Source organism: Centroberyx gerrardi, chromosome 1, assembly GCF_048128805.1.
Source record: "Centroberyx gerrardi isolate f3 chromosome 1, fCenGer3.hap1.cur.20231027, whole genome shotgun sequence".
In the NCBI taxonomy this organism is placed as follows: Eukaryota; Metazoa; Chordata; class Actinopteri; order Beryciformes; family Berycidae; genus Centroberyx; species Centroberyx gerrardi.
In genome coordinates this window covers 24,939,112-24,952,756 of record NC_135997.1, presented here as the reverse complement: position 1 = coordinate 24,952,756, position 13,645 = coordinate 24,939,112, and the positions used below count along the sequence as shown (strand labels likewise).

At 39.8% G+C, this 13,645-nt stretch overlaps 2 pseudogenes across 1 annotated transcript; both read right to left on the bottom strand.

The window, feature by feature from the left end:
* Window positions 1–1,797: 1,797 nt before the first annotated feature.
* Window positions 1,798–3,721, bottom strand: LOC139907824 (UDP-glucuronosyltransferase 2A2 pseudogene; annotated as a pseudogene).
* Window positions 3,722–5,510: 1,789 nt separating this feature from the next.
* LOC139907807 (UDP-glucuronosyltransferase 2C1 pseudogene) lies at window positions 5,511–13,071 on the bottom strand (annotated as a pseudogene). The gene is made up of 2 exons (XR_013507154.1): window positions 13,037–13,071; window positions 5,511–7,340 (listed from the first exon to the last, which is right to left on the bottom strand). The product of XR_013507154.1 is annotated as a UDP-glucuronosyltransferase 2C1 pseudogene (transcript).
* Between the last annotated feature and the right edge of the window lie 574 nt (window positions 13,072–13,645).

The window sequence follows — 13,645 nt, the reverse complement described above, 5'->3', positions numbered from 1 at the left end:
TAATGCATTATTATACTGAGATGAAAAGTGTACCGTCCCCTTTGAGCGGCTTTGGTTCGGGTATCTAGGTTTGGTAAACAGCAGATACATATTTGTCTCATTGCAAGGAAGAAGAGTAAGAAGTATGTACATAAATGAAACAGAGTGAGGAGACTATGAGGGTGTGGCGGACTCTATAGACCATGGGTCTCAAACTCGCGGCCCGCGGGCCAATTGCGGCCCGCGAGACGATATTTTGTGGCCCCCACCTTAATATGAAAGTTTAATGTTAGTGCGGCCCGCAAGTTTTATATGGATGGCACTTTACAGTATTGTGTGCGGAGATGAACGAGCCTACCAATCACGGTGGGGTATATGGCTCTCGGGGGTGGGACATCGACCGGGCTTGATGCAAGCAGAGAAACATTTCTCAATGAGTGAAAGTTACAGCAGCGTTGCCATGGAGAGTTTTCTTCCGTGCCTGGCTGGCTGCCTCGTTTCTATTGGGCACACGCGGACATTCGTCCCAGCGCGCTGCGTTCACAACACTTCCAAAAAAAAGTTTTTTAAGTTGCTGCCCAGCGGGACATTATACGTATATATGTCTCTCTCTGACAAAATAAATCAAAGTGATGCGTACGCGGCGGGATAAAAGAAAAGTAAGGAACTCAATGTAGCCTAATGTAGTCTGCAGTCACATAGCGACACCTGTCCGTCGGCGATAACAGTCCCCGGTAACCCGAACCAATTATAGGGTCGCACCGTTATTTGTGGGTCATTATTTTTTATTTGCATCGCGCTATTTGCATTGCCTCACACGATGAACACTACATATATTTCTATATGATGTCATTTTTTTGTTTTTGTTTCTATGACTACGTTTACAACAACAACAACAGCACGGTGTCATTTCCGCTTCTTTTTCCTGTAACAACAGCACGGCGGATAACACTCCGGGAGCAGTCGCCTTTTTGCGCTCGCTATCCCGGTACTTTCTACCATCTACAAATGCCATGGTGTTCATGTCATCATGAAAGACATGAACATCGAGCGCAAAAACAAAGGAGACTGCTACCGGGCTATTATCCGCCGACCACCGTGCTGCTGTCACAGGAAAAATAAGCGGAAATGACGTTCAAAAAGCGGAAAAGCCATGTTCAGAAGAACAGTTCATGTTCTTCAATGTTCCATTCATGTTCAGGACAATTCATATTCAGAAGAACCCATTGAGGTTAAAGAACTGTTAATAAAGACGTTTAAATCTTATTTTGTGTTAAAAAATAAAAATAAAGACATTTGAGAAGATTGGATTTTTTTTAACAAAGCTTTTCTTGTGGAATACCTGATGCGGCCCAGCCTCACCCAGACTCTGCCTCCAGCGGCCCCCAGGTAAATTGAGTTTGAGACCCCTGCTATAGACATTATTCACCATAATCTGTGGTTTGGGTATGTTTAACACACGCAGTTATATTGTGTGCTTCTCAGGGTTAAGGAGACACGGTCCCTTTAAGAAAGTCTGGTTTTCTGAGTCTGACGTCAGCTCGACGTAATGTTGTGTTTTTGAGCGCAAAGTAAATTGTCTTGCTCTGTGGTTAAAATAAATGACACACGAGTTGGTGTAGTCAACGAGAGAAGTTGTCCGTCTCAACTTTCCTGCCACTTCTACAAGGGCAAGTTTGTGACCAAAGGCCAGCAAACCAGACTGATTTAACTTTACAGAACAACTCTCAGATCCATTTTACATCAGAAAAAGTTTGATGAAAATTCACTTTTTTTATTCAATAATTAGTAATTCAAACAATAATTCATTGACCCCTATTATAGAATATACCATTTAAAGCTCTGAATACAAAGATCAACAACAACAAACAACAAAAACTATCACCCACAATGTGTCTGTTTTTCCATGTTGGGTCACATTTCAAGGTCTCACAGTCTATCCAGTAAAGGCCTTAGTCGAACATGAACTGTACAAACTACAAAATTAATATTGATTAGCATTTCTGGATTTCCTTTTGTTTCCACCACAAATCTATATTTCTACATTTTCAACATATCTGAAATAAAGTAAGCAGTGAAACAGCCAATAGTCTGGCCATCCACAGAGCGGTAGGAGTAGACTACCAGGGGATTCTGTAGGACCCGGAGCGCAGGTGAGCTGCACCTTAGTATCAAGAATTTGTCTCTAGTGCATTTATTCACGTTTAATTTTTTGTTTACAACACATCCTAAAACAAAACCTGATCAAGGCAAAAGCTAGTAGGATCAAAAGAAGTACTGTTGCTAGCAAGAACACAATAACATCTACAGAGTGGTAGGAATACCAAGGCATTCTGTAGGACTCTGTACGCAGGTGAGCAGCACCTTTGTGTCTCATGACAAACTCTATCCAGAAGAGGGCCCGGTCCAGTGGCTTCATTGGCTGATCTCTGTGCAGCCTGGAGAGTCTCTGCATGTTCATCCTGTAGGAGGGCTCATGGAGGACGTCCTGTAAGGCATTCCAAAACATGATCCTATCTAATCCAGAAATATCCACAACCTTCGCCACACCCTTCACTCTCATTCTAGAGAGGTTGTCTGCTTGATCAAACACAAGGGGAATGCCTACAATTGGAACACTGTGATATATAGCCTCAAAAATCCCATTTGTTCCTCCGTGTGCCACAAACACTTTGGTCCTTGGATGTCCTAAAAGGTCATTCTGTGGCATCCAGTCAACTAGTAAAGTGTTGTTGCCCAGTGTAGCTGGCCTGTCACCTGTATACCTCCAGATGACGTTCTGTGGTAGTTTGGCAAAAGCTGCAGCTATCTCATCAGCTAAGTCACTGGGAAGCTCTGCAACTAAAGTTCCCAGAGACATGATGATGACTCCATGTTCCCCAGAGCTCTGGACAAACTCCTCCAGGTGTTGAGGAAGAGGTTTAGCAGGTTTACATTGGAACCCTCCCATGTAGATAACATTAGGCATTGTTGGGCGAGGGAACTCAAAAACAAAGTCAACTCTCATGAGCCACAAGTCTGCTGCTTGAAACAGGGAGAAGTAGTCTCCATCCAGACCAAAGTAGCGGTTGCACAATTCAGAATAGTGTGGCCCCACCGTCTGTTTGTAGAGATGCATCCTTATAGTGTAAACAACCACATTTTTGACCCTCTCAAAAAAAGTCATTTCATCAGTTAATTCTGCAATTGGAAATGGGACATAGGAAAGTGGGGAGGGTGCAATTGCAAAATGGGCTTCACCATGAACAGTCCACCTAACATTGAACACTAAAGGCAATCCCAAGTAGTGAGCCAGCATTACTCCTCCCCCATTAGAGGGGTCTGTCAAAACCATGTCGTACTTGGTGTCATTAAGGGTCCGCATCAGCTCTTTATTCTCAAACATGTAAATCACCATCTCACAGACTTTCCTATGCATTTCTGAAAACATATCTTTCAACTCCATGTCTAAAGCAAAACGAGTCCAAGCAGACCTACCCCCTCGTTTTATCTGAATAACTTCAGAGACAAATAGGCGAAATAATTCCTCATCAGCACCTCCAGCAATATCCACTGTAACGGAACTGTAGAAGGGAGAGGTGTCCTTGATGTACCAGCTGTCTGAAGCTCGAACTACTGTCACACTGTGGCCCCTTGAATGCAGCTCCTCGACAAGTATGTTCATGTTCACCCAGTGGCTGCCATGTGGAAATACCAGAACTTTCCCACCCTGGGCAGCTGGAAGTATGACGGTCAAAAGAGAGATGATAGAAGCCCAAGAAAAAAACATCTTCAAGATCTTCTCACAAGCATGCAGTTAGTGCAGTCTGAAATAGACAAATATAGCCATTACTAAAATAATCCAGAGTAAGTATGAATGCACATAGACGGAGGCTGGAACAGTAGATGGTTGAGCAATCCAAAAAAGGAGAACTATGTTGCAACACCTTAACAACACTTGATAGCTGTGAGGCGTTACGCCTAACAGTTGTGCAGAAACATGTTGAAACCATATTGGCCACTTCACTGGGTTATAGTGTATGAAGCCAAATTCAGGAAAATGGTGTGTCTTTTGAGTGTTAAGAGCTCAATATATTGCATGGATTCTGTATCAAACTCCAAAGTCAGTCAAAGATAGTGCATAGTTCCTTTTTTAAATAACCACCACAACTAAATTGTTTCTGGAAAAATTAGTATTCAGTTGTAAAAAAAAAAAAAGAACAAAAAAAAAAACCGCATAGCCCCAATAGAACACATTGTTCTAATATATGATCCTTGAGGAATGTACCTGACTCAATGCAGTGGTTGTTCCAGTTGGTAACTTTAGCTTGCAGAAGGTAGAAACAAACCTAAGTGTAAATGTTTACGTTTTGGTGTGGATGTCTCTTCAGTCCATATAGGAGTATGTTTACAATTCACTTGATAAAGATCACTTAGCCTACATGTTTCTCATAAAACTTCATAAAAACAAAATCTATAATGTCAAACTTACAGTCCAGACTTTTAATCCTAGCATTCTTGTCAGCAACCTGTATTGAACTTATCCCTTGGGTAGTTTAATACCTAAGCAAATTGGCAGCTGAAAAGCCACTTACTGATTTCTTTTGGGACATTTGCTCCGCCCATTACGGCACTTCTGCAGAACTGATTACAGATGGTTATCTCTTACATGTACCAAGGCAAACTCAGTCATTGCAGTGCAATAAGCCAGCACTGCAATGTTATCAACAGGAATGTGTTACATTACCATGATTACACTTAAGCATGTGATTTATTTCAACATGTTTGACCTCTCTATATTATGACACATACACTACATTCAATACAATGCAGTAGAACCTTGTCTATTAGAAATACAGGCATCTCAAAATACAATGTTAATAAGCTGTAGAATAAAACACAATTAGTTTTGGAATATGTGTGCATGCATGTTTCGTTTCTTATGAGCTTTGATCTAGTATTTTTGTATTATAGGCCTATTTGTCATCTGAACAGTTGTCCTCCCCAAATTAATTCCTGGTGGTGCTAGATGAACTGTTGTACTGAAAATAAAAACTATTGTTATGAAAAAGGTCACAACATCCATTTAGTTTCTTTATTGCAAACCTGTACAAAATCTCAGTTTTCAGTTACATCACAATCTTATTTGAATAGCTTAGAAAAATGTTAATATCAAATATATTAATCCACCATAATGCAAAATATTGCTTTTCCCTTTCCCAGAATTAATGCCATTGCAGAGTAATTTTCAAAACTGTCACATGATTGGTAGTCAAACATGCGTATTTGGTCCATATCTGATGCTTTTATCATTTTCAATTCAGGACATTAGCTGTAGCTAAAACCATGAATAGAAATGCATAAAATAATAGCAGTACCCACAATGTTTTGCATTTAGTTTTAAAATAAAACCATCTTATATTGTTTATGATTTTAGTATACAAGATTTATGTCGGTTGAATAATTACTGACGCTTAATTTTACATTTACAACACATTGTAATGCCTAAACACCTTATCAAGATGAAAACACTCAAAAGAATCAGCAGCACTGTTCCAAGCAAGAACACAACTTCATCTACAGAGTAGTAGGAATACCAAGGCATTCTGTAGGATTTATTTTGTTTCCACCACAATACTAGATTTCTAAATTTTCAAGATACCTGAAGCAAAGTAAGCAGTGAAACAGTAGTCTGGGCATCCACAGACCAGTAAGAGCAGACTACCAGGGCATTCTGTAGGACCTGGAGCGTAGGTGAGCTGCACCTTAGTATCAAGAATTTGTCTCTAGTGCATTTATTCACGTTTAATTTTTTGTTTACAACACATCATACTGCAAATGCACCATATCAAGGCAAAAGCTAGTAGGATCAAAAGAAGTACTGTTGCTAGTAAGAACACAATAACATCTACAGAGTGGTAGGAATACCAAGGCATTCTGTAGGACTCTGTACGCAGGTGAGCAGCACCTTTGTGTCTCATAACAAACTCTATCCAGAAGAGGGCCCGGTCCAGTGGCTTCATTGGCTGATCTCTGTGCAGCCTGGAGAGCCTCTGCACATTCATCCTGTAGGAGGGTTCATGGAGGACTTCCTTTAAGGCCTCAAGGAAGTTGTTGTCTTTGTCCATTGTGGCTAAGGTTAACATCTTAGCTGCTCCTCTCACTTTCAGACGCAGGAGGTTGTCATATTGGTCGAAAAACAAAGGTAGACCCACAACTGGAACCCCATGATACATGGCTTCTTGAACTCCATTTGTTCCCCCATGAGCCACAAACAGCCTTATCTTAGGATGTCCTAAAAGGTCATTCTGTGGCATCCAGTCAACTAGTAAAGTGTTGTTGCCCAGAGTGGCTGGTCTGTCTCCAGTATAACGCCATATTACTTTTTGAGGGAGTTGGGCAAAGGCATGTGCTATATGTTCTGATAAATCCATTGGAAGTTCACTGATAAAAGTCCCCAGAGACATGATGATGACTCCATGCTCCCCAGAACTCTGGACAAAATCCTCCAAATCTTGAGGAAGAGGTTTTGCAGGTTTACACTGAAACCCTCCCATATAGATAATGTTAGGCATTGTTGGGCGAGGGAACTCGAACACAAAGTCAACTCTCATGAGCCACAGATCTGCAGCCTGCATTAACTGGTAAAAGTTATTATCTGGCCCAAGATATTTATCACATAGTTTCTGGTATATTTGTGCAACCAAGAGGTTATCCTGGATTTTGGAAATCCCATACAACAGCATGTTTTTAACTCTCTCAACAAAGGTCATCTTATCAGTGTGGCCAGTTCCTGTTATGGGAATATATGATAAAGGTGAAGGAGCAATGGCAAAATGACCCTCTCCAACTGCTAGCCAGCGAACATTATAAACCAAAGGTAGGTTCAGATATTTGGCTAAAATGGTTCCACCACCCCAACAGGGATCAGCGATTATCAGGTCATACTTGCTGTCCTTCATGCTTCTCATCAACTCTTGATCATCAAACATTGATGATACAAATTCACTCACCACTGTGTGCGCTTCAACTAATTTGTCAAACATACCAATAACCAAATGGAGGAAAATTATCAAGGGAATAGATCCCCTTTCAAATCCAATGATTTGGAATATTAGTTTCATAACGAACTCTTGATCTAAGCTTTTCTCTACTTTAACTGTGAGAGTATTGTAATAGGAGGAGTTACCCTTGATGTACCAGCTTTTGCTAGAACGCACTATAGTTACATTGTGTCCTCTTGAATGCAAGGCTTGGATTAGGATATCCATGTTTATCCAATGACTGCCTTCAATAGGAAAGACAAGGATATTTCCGCCTTGACAAACTCTGGGGATGATGGTGAGCAGCAGCAAAGCGCTGCAACAGTAGATCAGCCTCATCTGAAACTAAAATAACAGAAACTCAATCAACAAAGGAAAAAATCTAATTTCAATGGAAATGTTCTGTAATCATTCTTAACCAATGATTAAATAACCACAGAGTTGATGATAAAGTACTCCCAACAAGGAGTATGGCAATATTCCCACAGTTCACTCACCGAGTGAAATTAGTTTCAATATTTGCTGGAATTTTTCAGCTTCCAACCTCATTCTTCTGGGGTTTTATTTTGAAAGGGGGAAATGAGTTTGATTTTTTTTACAACCTTAGTTAACGGAACACCATTCATGATTACTATGCAGTTGCACGTTAATAGCGCTGAATATTCGTCCAAGCTGCACATAAAATATAGTCTGGCACTTAATAAGATAATTACTGATATTTCACAATTCCATGTTTTAATTATTTTAAAATAGCACCCTCATTTTTCAACAGCTTCAAAGCACCTCTCATTTGTTTGTCAGCTCATCTCTGAGGGTTCACATCTTTTTTTCTCAGAAAAACCTTTTAAACAATCCTGGCTGGGAAAGGCACAATTTTTCACCTCACTGCTCATAGGGATTTCCATACCATTCCTAGACTTCTGCTCTTAGAGCGGCCTAGCAGTGCAGCTCTCAGGGAACCTCACTGTTCGGTATGGAAATCCCTATGAGCAGTGAGGTGCCCTGAGAGCCACCAGCTGCATGACTAGGCTGCTCTAAGAGCAGAAGTCTAGGAACAGAATACAAAGCCTCCTGAAAGCATTGAGGTGCCCTGAGAGCTGCTTGCTGTGATAATGAGAAAGGTGCTCTAAGAGCAGAATACTAGTAAATAACATAACATACTGAATGTAAATCAGTAGGAGAGCAGAGAGGTGCCCTCAGAGCCACAAGTTGCACGGCTAGCTCTTGTTGTTATTTAAGCTAATATTTTAGCTAAGTCTGTAGCTAAAGTTATCATCTTGTAGCCATTTTTTTTAGCTTATTCACTCACTATTCAATTACATGTGATAGTTTTCACCAATGTCTTCAAAAGCAATTGCAAAAGAAGTCACACTTTCTTGCTTTTTGAAGGCACTGAAGCTAACGCTAGCTAGCTAAGATCAAAAAGCTAATGTAGGCTACAGATAACAGCTATTAAAGAAAGCAGACAGTAGGCTACAGATAGAAAGAAATCATCTTTTCTGCAAGTTTGAAAATGAAAAGATTCCAAGAACGCAGCTTCTTTTCTTTATTGTGGCTTTTGAAAAATAACTGCTCCCTTTCTGGTTCCAAAGTCAAACTGAGAATGGCCCACCTCCTCTTCTTTGTGATTGGCTGTCTTTTAGAACCAATCACGACACAAGGTGCCCCAGAACGTTTTTCAATAACTAAAAGTCACATGAGCAACAAATGCACGATATTGTGAGAAATCATTACATGTTGTGAGTACTTTTCTGACAAGATACAGCTGTGAAAACGTCCAGCTGAGTTAAAAGAAATGTGAGAGGTAGTTTGAAGCTTATATTTTGATGCATTTCAGAGCCACTAGAAAATAGAAGCGTGACATTATGATCTATCATCACCTATCCTATTCAGGCATAGGCCTATTATAAAAAAGACTTGTATGACAAACAGATGGACAACTCAGAGCTGAAAAACAGGCGGTTTGAAGTTGATATATTAAAAAATGAGGGGTGAGCTATTACAAAGTAAATCCTGGAATTGTGAAATGTCAGTTATTATCCTGTGCAGTGGCAACCTTTTAATGCCAGGACAGTGAAAAGAGGAGGTTTCCATCACAAACCACAAAATAATTTTGAAGAGAAATTTAGAAAATGTGATAGTTAGTCAGTGAGGGACATTCACTCTTCTAGGCCGGTCCCCTACACCAGTGGTTTTCAAAGTGGGGTCCGGGGACCCCCAGGGGTCCGTGGACACTCTGCCAGGGGGTCCGTGAAAAGTTTTCAGATTCATTCATTTAAATTATCATGATATAAAAAAAAGTTTTTTTTTAATTTATTTATTTATTTTACAAAAGGCTTCATAGTTCAACGAATAATATTTCATTTTGTAAATCTAAAATAGTTCACAGATTACGTTCTAATCTCCAATATGGATTTATTGAAGTGGAAGGGAGGCCGAAATGTTTTATATGCCTGCAGTGTCTTGCCAATGAGGCGATGAAGCCTGCCAAATTGAAGAGGCACCCAAGCATCCAGATTATGTAAAAAAAGACCGGTCTTTTTTTGAGAGGAAGGGCGAGGACTACCGCCAGCAACAACAACGGATGGTGACAAAGTAGTGGTTTGGGATTGTAGCAATGTTGCAGATGTTTTGCAATCTACTTGATACATATGTTGCAATGCAGGCATGTGTTCAGTTTGTTATAGCCTGCATTTATTTTATGATTAGACTTTTATCAATCATTACATATGAACTAAGAGTGAAACACTTTATCTTGATGTGTGTGTGTGTGTGTGTGTGTGTGTGTGTGTGTGTGTGTTCTGAAATGCACTTCAAATTAACACTTTTCTCTTGATTTCCCTTTGATATTTTGTTTAGGTACAGTGTTACTTGCAGCTAATGATTGTTTTATGGGTATTCTGTGTTGAGATGGTGCAAATATTTTTAATACATATCTAATATCTTTCTAATACTTGTGTTGTTCTTTCACATAACTAAGACTATAGAAGTGTAAAAAAATAGGCTACGTCAGATTATTCCAAGGGACATACTGTACATGTCAAGTCAATTTTTATTTATATAACGTTAGCCCAAAATCACAAATCAGAATGAGGGGGTCCCCGGTATATTCTCTATCTTGTAAGGGGTCCTTGGCTGAAAAACAATTGAGAACCTCTGATTTAAAATGTTTGGCGACCCCTAGTGGGCAATCCAAGAGCTGTGAAAAATAAAGAGAACGTAACTGACTATAGGCTCCCAGCAAACATTTCCGCATCCTGCGTCGAGGCCAACAAGTGTAATAGATGTCGAGTCACAGCGTGACTTTATTTCGACCATTTGCCGACATGAAAACATTAATCTTCGGGAAATGGTGATTTCGAGGAAAACTTGTTTGACAATGGTGTAACTGAATAAACACTGTTAAAAAATAACAACGATATAACTTTGTAACATGATTGTGAACGGTAGTGTTTACACATGAATTGTGTTATTGAAAAGTGTTATTATTCTAAACGCAATATGCTATCATGTGGCCAATATAGGGGCTAAAATAGATGTATGTTTTATTCCAGCATTTCCTTGATTTCCATTTAGGAACTATTTTTCCTTGCGCACCAACACTAAGTAATCCCTTTGGCCTCCAACGCATGCGCAACAGGTGATACCAGTTCCACGTCGAGTTCGACAGGGCATGCGAGTTGCGAAAAGACACTCCAATTTAAAATGCAAATGTATTTGTAAAGACATTATGCTTTTATCATTTGCATGCTAAACTGTTGAGTTTGAGGCTACATGGCGTATTCTCACAGATAGCTGGTTTTCGTATTTGTACGAACTGGGGGTGGGGAAGCTAGCACGCTAGCTGTGTGTTCTTGAAAATGAAACACGTGCATAGTCGGGTGGCAAAGCAGTTTTCCCGTGCATTAGTCCTGTTAACTTTTGGTTATTTTTAGGACCCATTTTTCTCTATTTTTCCAGTCTTTATTCATAGCGAGGGGGTGGTAGCTTCTGATGTTGCTAGCTAAATGGAGTTGGTATAGCCGACAGAAAGCCCTTAGGCTGGGGCACTAGATGGCGTTAATTTCCAACAGGACCTGGCCGCAGACAGTCAAAAAATGCTCCAACATCAGAAGGGGCTCTGGAAAGATGAATATTATTTTTTGTTGTGCCTTTTTCAGCTGCTGTGAAGAGACGGAAGGTGAAGGCCACAGAAAACGAAAAAGCAGCCATAGGACTTCACCTGAAACATGCACCAGCAAGGACTGGGGGGGGGGGGGGGGGGGGGCGGTTTTGAGTCTTAATAAACAAGCAAATGCAACATTATTTACAAAATGTTTTTGTGGTTTTCTTTATATCAGTGGCGGACTGGCCATCGGGAGGACCGGGACAATTGAGGGAGAGAGAGAGATGCCCCCACCCCTCGCGAACGGAGCGTCAAATGAGCCGATCAGACAGTAGTATTTTGGATAGAAACTTAACAAAACGGAAAGGAACCTTCCAAAAAACGAAAAGGTGGGGCAGAGAAATTGAGGAATAAAAAAAATGAAGGCCCGTGAAGCTGAGGCATAAAAAATTAGGGGTTGGGTTAGCCAAAGTGTGCATTGTCCCAAAACAAGACACAGATGTGTGAAAATGACATCCTTCATGCTGAATAAAATGGAGTAGAATAGAATACAACTTGTGTTACTTTTTGTAGGGAATGTCCTCCTACCCATGTGGGTAATATTAATGTAAGGAATATGGGTCTTTTCACACAGTGGCAGTGGCAGTTATCAATTTTCATAAAGTGGCACAAATTGTAAGATAAATATTCCTACGATGTCTAAAAATCTGTCTCATATCAGTCTCATAAAGTTAACTATCAATTGGAAATATTAACTAACAATTGAATAATTATTATTGAAGTTTCAATATTAATAGTTAATCTCAATTAAAATACAATATTATACCTTTGGTCAACACTAAATTAACAATATTGATCATCATACTGTATATACTTATAAGTAGTGACACTAAGTCTTGCTGTATTCATGTATGCGTCACGGGGTGGGGATGGTAGAATATTCGCAGGCTGGATGTGGGCCGGTCTGGTCAAAAAGTCCAGGGCCATTTTCTTGTCCCAGTCCGTCCCTGCTTTATATCCTGAATGCTGTCTTTTGATGAAGAGTATTATGTAATGTATTTATGCTTTCTCTATGCCCTAAATAGGTTAAAGATTTTAAAAAACTGTAAGGTATCATAGAAAGATGTGAAATTTAGCTTAATTCTATTTTCTTTCATAAGTATGTGGGTATTTAGTGGCTTAAAAGTAAATTTTATATAGGTTGAAATAATGTCGTCTATAAAACGTTGAAACGACGTGGATTGATGTCGTCTATGAGCCGTTGAAACGACGTGGGTCCAAAGTCCGACGTCAGAAAAACTTTAATATCAGCCCCTCCACCAGGCGACGAGTCGACCTCCAGGACCAACGTTGATTAGACGTCTGATCGACGTCGAAATGTTTGCTGGGCTACTAGACTTTGGTCGAATTAAGTTTCAATCATTCAAGCTACTTCGAAAGGTGTGCCCGCTGCTGGCAATGCCAGGGTTGTGAAATCAAGAGGGATTGCCAGTGATCACAATAGAATTGGTATGAGTCACTGCATGTTGAAACTACATATTGCAATTTTACCACGGCTCCCTGAATACTCGCCACTTTAACGGATATTTAGTGCTACTTGCAATTGCTTGTGATCATTAGTGGTGTTGAGTTAAGGCTGTAGATAAAAACCCGATAAGGTGCAGTTGTTGCCAAAACAATTAACGGCGAAAAGCGAACTTTAAACTACTTTCATCAGCGTAGCCCATAGTCTACCAGTATTATTTCAAATACTATACCCCTGGTAAACGCAATGTCGCGTTTTTTGCAAACTCATGAGAATTTTAAGGATGGCGTATCAGCTCTGATCGCAATTCACTGATTAGAAACACAACTGGCTGCATATTGCATCTGTAAATGACAGTCGCTATTAGGCAACATAGTCACACATTGTAACAGTTTTTCTACTTACTGTGGGGCTATATTGTGATACTCCAAACGGGAAAATCAAATCACGGTCGGGGTTCGAAAATTGCTTTAAACTGAATAAAATGTAGGCGAGTTGATGCTGACCTTCTGGAGGGAGGAGCTAAGAAAAAACAAAGATCATGGTCAAAGTTTGACTATATATTCCTGGACGATAAAATAAATTGGCTTTGTGTGCAAGCAGTTAGGAGCTTTGTCAAAGATTATATGCAATGAAATAGGTTTTGATTATTTCCATTCATAATTCCCTATCATCTTTGCTTACCAGTTTATGCTTTAAAACAGATTATTTAATTCATTCACACATTCGGTCACTCACTCACTCACTCTCAATTATTTATCCATTTATTTGTTCTGTTTTTTTTATATGTTAAAATGATATCCCATACCTTAGTTAATGATTAGGCCAGGCCTGCACCCATGATGGGACAAATAGGTTCCTAATGTATCTTGTCTGCTTACTATCATATGGTGATAGTGATTTCAGACTGTTATATGGAATCAGATATGAAATGTAATCAATGTAATAGATGTTGTTAGCTGTTTTCTTATAGCTTAGCTTAGTTCCAATGCAATGTTTACTGAATTCCAAATG